Raw genomic sequence first — 8,821 nt, forward strand, 5'->3', positions numbered from 1 at the left:
AAATTAACTTGCACTTTGTCTCCCACATTCCTTGCAAAAATATAAGCCTAAAAATGCTGATTAGGTTGGATTGGATAAAACACAAATTCTAGAATCAGATTTACATTAAAAACAAGCCTTCAAGTCAAAATGTATTCTGTAGCAAGGTGGGTCAATTTGAATTGCATTAGCCTATTGATCATGAATAAGTGATTCAGATCAATGATTATCTCAGATGGAATGCCTACAAAAGCTTCCAGTGCTTTCAGTTTGAATGGCTAGTGAAACTCACATTGGGGGGAAAAAAAAGTTTTTTACTTTGGGAAATAGAACTAGTTGACACAGTGGATAGAACATTGGACTTGCAGTGAGAAAGACGAGTTCTAATTTTGCCTCAGACACTTACTAGTTATATGATTCTGGATCTGGAACGGGTCACCCAACCTCAGGTTTTTCATCTGTAAAATAGTGTATTGGGGATCCTTGAAGAGTTTGGCCTTTGTTTTCTTTGATTAATTCAGTGTCTTTGATTGAGTCTTACTAGGTGCTAAGCCCCAGGCTCAAACCCCAATCAGGTGCTAAGCCTATGTGGGTGTGAATTGGTAACTAAGGTGGGGCTCCAGGTGGGGCCAATGAAGGGAGGTGCTAACACCAGAGGCAATCAAAGGCACCTAAGTTCTGGTGTATAAAAAAAGAAGACAGAGCTATTTGTTTGGGGCTCTCACAATTGGTGGCACGCTGATGTGGAGACTCCAGGCACCTGTAGCTAAGAGCACTCCAGCTCATAAACCCGGATGTTGGGACTTTGTTAAACTCTGGTAACTACATATTGGGATTTGAATCAGACAAGGTCTATCTGTTGATGTTTGTAATTTGTTTGTATTTGCTCTGAAGTTCAGGGTGCTGGTTTTTTCCCCCAGACTAAGTGAATGATATTTGTACGCTGAATTAAAGTAAGATTGTTAACCCCTTAATGTTGCTTTCCTTAGTAAAGCAGATGAAAAGGACCTGGGCTTGCAGCATTCTGTGAGCTGGTTGTTGTTGTTGTTGTTTTTTAAAATTATTTAATATTTTTAGTTTTTAGCATTAATTTCCACAAGATTTTGAATTACAAATTTTCTCCCCATTTCTGCCCTCCCCCCCACTCCAAGATGGCATTTATTCTGATTGCCCCCTTCCCCAGTCAGCCCTCCCTTCTGTCACCCCACTCCCCCCACCATCCCCTTTTCCCTTACTTTCTTATAGGGCAAGATGGATGTTTATGCCCCATTGCCTGTATATCTTGTTTCCTAGTTGCATGCAAAAACTTTTTTTGAACATCTTCTTTCAAAACTCTGAGTTCCAAATCCTCTCCCCTCTTCCCTCCCCACCCACCCTCCCTAAGAAGGCCAGCAATTCAACATAGGCCACATGTGTATCATTATGCAAAACCCTTCCACAATACTCATGTTGTGAAAGACTAACTATATTTTGCTCCTCCCTATCCTATCCCCCTTTATTCAGATTTCTCCCTTGACCCTGTCCCTTTTCAAAAGGGTTTTCTTTTGATTGCCTCGTCCCTCCTTTTTTATCTCCTTCCTCCTTCTTTTCTGTAGTGTAAGATACCCAATTGAGTGTGTATGTTATTCCCTCCTCAGGTCAAATCCAATGAGAACAAGATTCACTCATTCCCCCTCACATGCCCCCTCTTCCCTCCCAACAGAACTTCTATTTCTTGCCACTTTTATGTGAAATAATTTACCACATTCTATCTCTCCCTTTCTCCCTCTCTCAATATATTCCTCTCTCATGCCTTAATTTGATTTTATTTTTTTAGGTATCATCCCTTCATATTCAACTTACCCTGTGCCCTCTGTGTGTGTGGGTGTATATATGTATATATATTCCCTTCAGCTACCCTAATACTGAGGTCTCATGAATTATACACATCATCTTTCCACGTAGGAATGTAAACAAAACAGTTCCACTTTAGTAAGTCCCTTGTGATTTCTCTTTCTTGTTTACCTTTTCATGCTTCTCTTGATTCTTGTATTTGAAAGTCAAATTTTCTATTCAGCTCTGGTCTTTTCACTGAGAAAGCTTGAAATTCCTCTATTTCATTGAAAATGCATATTTTGCGTTGGAGCATGATACTCAGTTTTGCTGGGTAGGTGATTTTTGGTTTTAATCCTAGCCCCATTGACCTTCGGAATATTGTATTCCAAGCCCTTCGATCCCTTAATGTAGAAGCTGCTAGATCATGTGTTATTCTGATTGGGTTTCCACAATACTCAAATTGTTTCTTTCTGGCTGCTTGCAGTATTTTCTCCTTGATCTGGGAGGTCTGGAATTTGGCAACAATATCCCTAGGAGTTTTCTTTTTGCGATCTTTTTCAAGAGGCGATTGGTGGATTCTTTCAATTTCTATTTTACCCTCTGGCTCTAGAATTTAGGGCAGCTCCCCTTGATAATTTGTTGAAAGATGATATCTAGGCTCTTTTTTTGATCATGGCTTTCAGGTAGTCCAATAATTTTTAAATTCTCTCTCCTGGATCTATTTTCCAGGTCAGTGGTTTTTTCCAATGAGGTATTTCACATTGTCTTCCATTTTTTCATTCCTTTGTTTCTGTTTTATAATATCTTGATTTTTCATAAAGTCACTAGCTTCAACTTACTCCAATCTAATTTTTAAGGTAGTATTTTCTTCAGTGCTCTTTTGGACCTCCTTTTCCATTTGACTAATTCTGCCTTTCAAGGCATTCTTCTCCTCATTGGCTTTTTGGAGCTCTTTTGCCATTTGAGTTAGTCAATTTTTAAGGTGTTTTCTTCAGTATGTTTTTCAGTATTTTTTTGCGTCTCCTTTAGCAAGTCATTGACTCGTTTTTCATGGTTTTCTCCCATCATTCTCATTTCTCTTCCTGTTTTTTCCTCTGCTTCTCTAACTTGCTTTTTCAAATCCTTTTTGAGCTCTTCTGTGGCCTGAGACCAGTTCATGTTTTTTCTTGAAGGCTTTTAATGTAGGCCATGTTCTCAGCCAACTACTTAATCCTTGAGTTTTTCCTTGGAGTATGACTGCTTGTAGAGTAGAGAGTACTTTGTTCCAAGCTTGAGGGGATGTGCTGTTGTTTTCAGAGCTATTTCTCACAGCAAGCTCTGCCACACCAGCACTCCTCCTCCCACAACAACCGCCAACCTGGACCTGACTCAGATCTTAAGCAGGCTCTGCACTCCGGCTCTGATCCGCCACTTACTTCCTCCCACCAGGTGGGCCTGGGGCCAGAAGCAACTGCAACTGTAGTTCTGTAGCTGCACCACCTCTGCTGCCCCTTGGGTGGTGGAAAAACTGCGAACTCCTTTTACTCTGTCCCAGCAACTTTTCCCACTAACGTTCTCTGTTGTCTTTGGTGTTTGTGGGTCTGGTAACTGCCACAGCTCACTGATTCAGGGTGCTAGGGCCTGTTCCACCTGGCTCCGGGTCTGGTTGGTCTGGGCGAAGCCCATGATGGGCTCTTCCCTGCTCCACTCCCAACTCTGTGTGCAATAGACCTTACCCAGAAACCATCCAGGCTGTCCTGGTCTGGAGCCCTGCTTCCCTCTGCTATTTTGTGGGTTCTGTAGTTGTAGAATTTTTTCAGAGCCATTTTTATAGGTGTTTGGAAAGATCTGGGAGGTGGGGCGCTCACCCATGTCCCTGCTTTCCAGCTGCCATTTTGGCTCCACCCCCCTGTTCGTTTTACACCACCCACAGCAGCTGCTAACTGGATTGTTGAGACAAATAGGTGGCTTGCACTCCATGTCCTTTAATAGTCCCTTTGTGCTTTAAATCTCTGATCCTATAATCTAAGAAGAATGCAAATTAGAGATGTTGTAAACAAAAAAAGAAAAAGGAAACAATATGGGTCAAAGTGAAGAACAAAACTTAGGAAAGCATGCTACCCTATGCCTTATTTAATGTGAGGGTGTATATACTTCTACTTAATATAACCTGATATTATCCCCCAGGATTACACATGTATGACCTGAGGTAAGAAATTCAGTGGGGATATAAGTTGATGTGCTATCTCAATAGAATCTATGAAATAGATTTTTATTAAATATTATCTAGGTGTATGTGTATATGCATGTATGTGTATATGTACATACACACATATACAAATAAACATGTATATATACGCACACATATACACATTTATACATACATTAGGGACATATGTGCATATTGACATATACACATGTGTGCGTATATATGCATTTGTGTGTATCTGTATTTATGTATGTATGTGTGTGTGTGTGTGTGTGTGTATTTTACCCCTAGTTTGTCACTTTTACCAATGTATTACATTCTCCACATGGGCAATGAAGTATGTACTTCAGTCACACTAAGTAAGCATTTTTGCCAGGGTCATTGTGAACAAATCATTTACCACCAGAGGTGAGAAATGTGTTAAACATTCAAATCAGGGGTGGAGCCAAGATTGCAGACTGAAAACAGGGACTTCTTTGAGCTCTTCCCCAAATCCCTCCAAACACCTATAAAAATCATTGTATACAAATTCTAGAGCTACAGAATGCATGAAATGACAGAGGGAAACAAGTCTCCAGCCCAAGATGGCCTGGATGATTGCTGGGAAGGGTCTATTGCACCCTGCTGGAAATGGAGTGCAGCCCAGCATGGGCCTTGATGGGACAGACCAGGTTAGAGCAGACCAGGTGCAGCAGGCCTCAGGCCCCTGAATCACTGAGCTATGGCAGTTTCCAGACTTCTTGACCCACAAACACCAAAGAGAACCTAGCTGGTCAGTGGGAAGACCCTGTTGGACCTGGATAAGAGAAGGGTGTGGTCCAGCCCCAGCCCCCAGGGTGGCAGATGTGGCTGCAGCAGCAGCAGTGGCAGAAGCAGCGGTGGCTGCTTCCTGAGCTCCAGACCCACAGATTGTGGAGGGAAATCAAGTGGCTGATCAGAGGGAGAATGCAAGGATCTCTTTACTGGCACTGAGGCAGGAATCTCTTGGTTTGCCTTGCTTGGATCTGGGTCACAGTCCTGGGTGGTGCTCCTTGGGGGGAGGAGGAGCACTGGTGTTGCAAAGCTTTTTGTGGCTGTAGAGAGGGAGTCCTTCTGGTAGTTACACATCAGAGAAGAGTGTTTGAGGTCACTCACAGAGCAGAGCACAGGCCAGGAGAGGTGCAAACACCTCTAATTGGACCAAACCATCTCAGAAAAACTGAAAATTTAGAGGTGCCTAGAAGTGGCTCTGAAAACAGCAGCACAAAACCCCTGAGGCTTGACACAGAGCACTCTCCACTCTGGAAGCAGAGTTCTATCTTGGCAAAGAGATAAAAAGTCAAGTAATTGGCTGGGAAAATGAGCAGACAGCATAAAAACCTTAGACCATAGAATCTTACTTTGGTGAGAAAGAAGAGCAAAACATACAGATAGAAGACAACAATGTCAAAGATCCTACATGAAAAGAGTCCAAGAAAAATATGAATTGGTCTCAAGTCATGGAAGAGCTCAAAAAGGATTTGGAAAATCAAGTATGAGGAGTAGAGGAAAAAATTGGGAAGAGAAATGAGTCATGCAAGAAAATCGTGAAAGACAATTCAATAGTTTGCTAAAGGAGACCCAAAAATTACTGAAGAAAATAACACCTTAAAAATAGACTAACCCAAATGGCACAAGATCCCCAAAAAGCCAATGAGGAGAAGAATGTCTTGAAGAGCGGAATTGGTCAAATGAAAAAAGAGGTCCTGAAGAAAATAATTCCTTAAAAATTAGAATGGAGCAAATGGAAGCTAATGACTTTATGAGAAATCACGAAATTATTAAACAGAACCAAAACAATGTGAAATGTCTCATTGGAAAAACCACTGACCTGGAAAACAGATCAAGAAGAGATAATTTAAAAATGATTGGACTACCTAAAAGTCATGATCAAAAAAAGAGCCTATATATCATCTTTCAAGAAATTATCAAGGAAAACTGCCCTGAGATTCTGGAACCAGAGGGCAAAATAGGAATTGAAAGAATCCACCAATAACCTCTTGAAAAAGATCCCTAAAAGAAAACTCCTAGGAATATCATAGCCAAATTCCAGAGTTCCCAGGTCAAGGAGAAAATATTGCAAGCAGCCAGAAAGACACAATTCAAGTATTGTGGAAACACTATCAGGATAACACAAGATCTAGCAGCTTCTACATTAGGAGATCGAAGGGCTTGGAATACGATATTCTGGGGGTCAATGGAGCTAGGATTAAAAGCAAGAATCACCTACCCAGTAAAACTGAGTATCATGCTCCAAGGCAAAATATGCATTTTCAATGAAATAGAGGAATTTCAAGCTTTCTCAGTGAAAAGACCAGAGCTGAATAGAAAATTTGACTTTCAAATACAAGAATCAAGAGAAGCATGAAAAGGTAATCAAGAAACGGAAATTGCAAGGGACTTATTAAAGTGGAACTGTTTTGTTTACATTCCTACATGGAAAGATGATGTGTATGATTCATGAGACCTCAGTATTAGGGTAGCTGAAGGGAATATGCATATATATATATATATATATATATATACACATATATATAAGTAAATGTGTATGTATGTATATATGTATGTGTGTATATATATGTGTGTATATATATATATATATATATATATATATATATATATATATATATATATATATAAAGAGAGAGAGAGAGAGAGGACACAGGGTGAGTTGAAGATGAAGGGAAGATATCTAAAAGAAATAAAATCAAGTTAAGGGATGAGAGAGGAACATACTGAGAGAGGGAGATAGGGAGAGATAGAATGGGGTGGATTATCTCGCATAAAGGTGGCAAGAGGAAGCAGTTCTGTGGGAGGAGGGGAGAGGGCAGGTGAGGGGGGAATGAGTGAACCTTGCTCTCATCAGATTTGGCCTGAGGAGGGAATACCATACATACTCAATTGGGTATCTTACCCCACAGGAAAGAAGAGGGAAGAAGATAAAAAAAAAGGGGTGGGATGATGGAGGGGAGGGCAGATGGGGGTGGAGGTAATCAAAAACAAACACTTTGGAAAGGGGGCAGGGTCAAGGGAGAAAATTCAATAAAGGGGGATGGGTTGGGAAGGAGCAAAATATAGTTAGTCTTTCACAACATGAGTATTGTGGAAGGGTTATACATAATGATACACATGTGGCCTGTGTTGAATTGCTTGACTTCTTAGGGAGGGTGGGTGGAAAGGGAAGAGGGGGGAGAATTTGGAACTCGAAGTTTTAAAAACAGATGTTCAAAAACAAAAAAAAAAGTTTTTGCATGCAACTAGAATATAAGATACACAGGCAATGGGGCGTAGAAATGTATCTTGCCCTACAAGAAAGGAAGGGAAAAGGGGATGGGAGGGGAGTGGGGTGACAGAAGGGAGGGCTGAATGGGGAACAGGGCAACCAGAATATACATCATCTTGGAGTGGGGGGGGAGGGTTGAAATGGGGAGAAAATTTGTAATTCAAACTCTTGTGAAAATCAATGCTGAAAACTAATTATGTTAAATAAATAAATTTTAAATATATAGATATAAGAAAAAAAATTAAAAATCCATTGGCAGGGGAGGGAACTACCTAACGGCTTGCAAAGTCACGTACAATCATTTCTGCTTTGTAAACATCTACCTTTCGACAGACAAGTACATGATACTTTTTTAAGATGAGGCATGAATGTACCTTGTTGGATTTTAATATAAAGTCCAAGCCTCAGCTCCATAAGGACTAAGGAACATGAGAGCTTAACGTCAGGCACTATCATCATACCCTGTCAGGGAGGTAACTGTGGTATACAGAGGCGTAGGAATGACAATCAGGACAGACCCAAGTTTGAATTTGGACTAACTGTATTACAGTGACAGGAAGGTCCCTTGAGGGCATCAGGCTGCTCCCACAACTATAGAAGGAAGCTACTTCTACCGGTGGCATAATTAAGATCAAAGGAGACGTGTGTGATGTATCATAGCTAGGAAGAAAATGATGTTTTCCCTTCTTAATTTCAGTTCCTTTGTTCTTTTTTATTTCATAGAGAAAAGTCTTGATTTATCTTTTTTAAAAAAATTTTAAGGTTAATATTTTAAAGCAATTTGTCGCCTATTTTACACCTGCTTTCTAGAATCTTACCAGATTTTTAGTTATTTTTATAATTAATTGGAATCTTAAGAATGCAACAAGACTAGCAATTGAGTATTCCGTCTTCATAATGCTGAGATATGAGTATTTTTGTAATAGCTTCTTGGAAAAAAAAATCAAAGGCAATTTTTAAAAAGTCCTGTTAGCATGTTTCATTTTCATACTTGCCTCTGGTTTTCGTTTCTTAGAAAGAACTCTACAGCCTGGGGTATGGACAAGAACTGTATTATCAGTCAGAACACCTGAGTTCTAGGCCCAGGACCACAATTTCCTAAGTGGTGTGAGCAGCAAGTTAAAAATGGGTAATACTCTTACTAATAAGAGTAAGAACACTAGTAATAGAGGTAAAGGACAGGACGAGGAATAAAGAAACTTGGCTTGGAGTCCCAACTCTGAAATAATTTTCCCAAGATCATCTCTCATTTGTCAAAGAAGGGGATTATACTGGCTGGTGTCAGAAGCTCCTTCCAGCTCTGCTGCTGTATGTCTGCTAGCCCTCTTTGCCTGGATGTCCCAAAGAGAACCCATCTTTTCCCCTCCTAAATTCCCTGGTTCTGTACACCAGTCACCCTCATTCCCCATAAGCAATAAGTGGCCAAGCCTTGGCCATCTTACAACCAAACCTCCCTGGTGCAGGCTCTTATCACTTACCTGGATGCCTGCCATAGCCCCCTACTTCATCTCTCTGCCTCCACTCCTCCCCTCTTCAAA

Source organism: Trichosurus vulpecula, assembly GCF_011100635.1.
Source record: "Trichosurus vulpecula isolate mTriVul1 chromosome X unlocalized genomic scaffold, mTriVul1.pri SUPER_X_unloc_6, whole genome shotgun sequence".
NCBI classification, from domain to species: Eukaryota; Metazoa; Chordata; class Mammalia; order Diprotodontia; family Phalangeridae; genus Trichosurus; species Trichosurus vulpecula.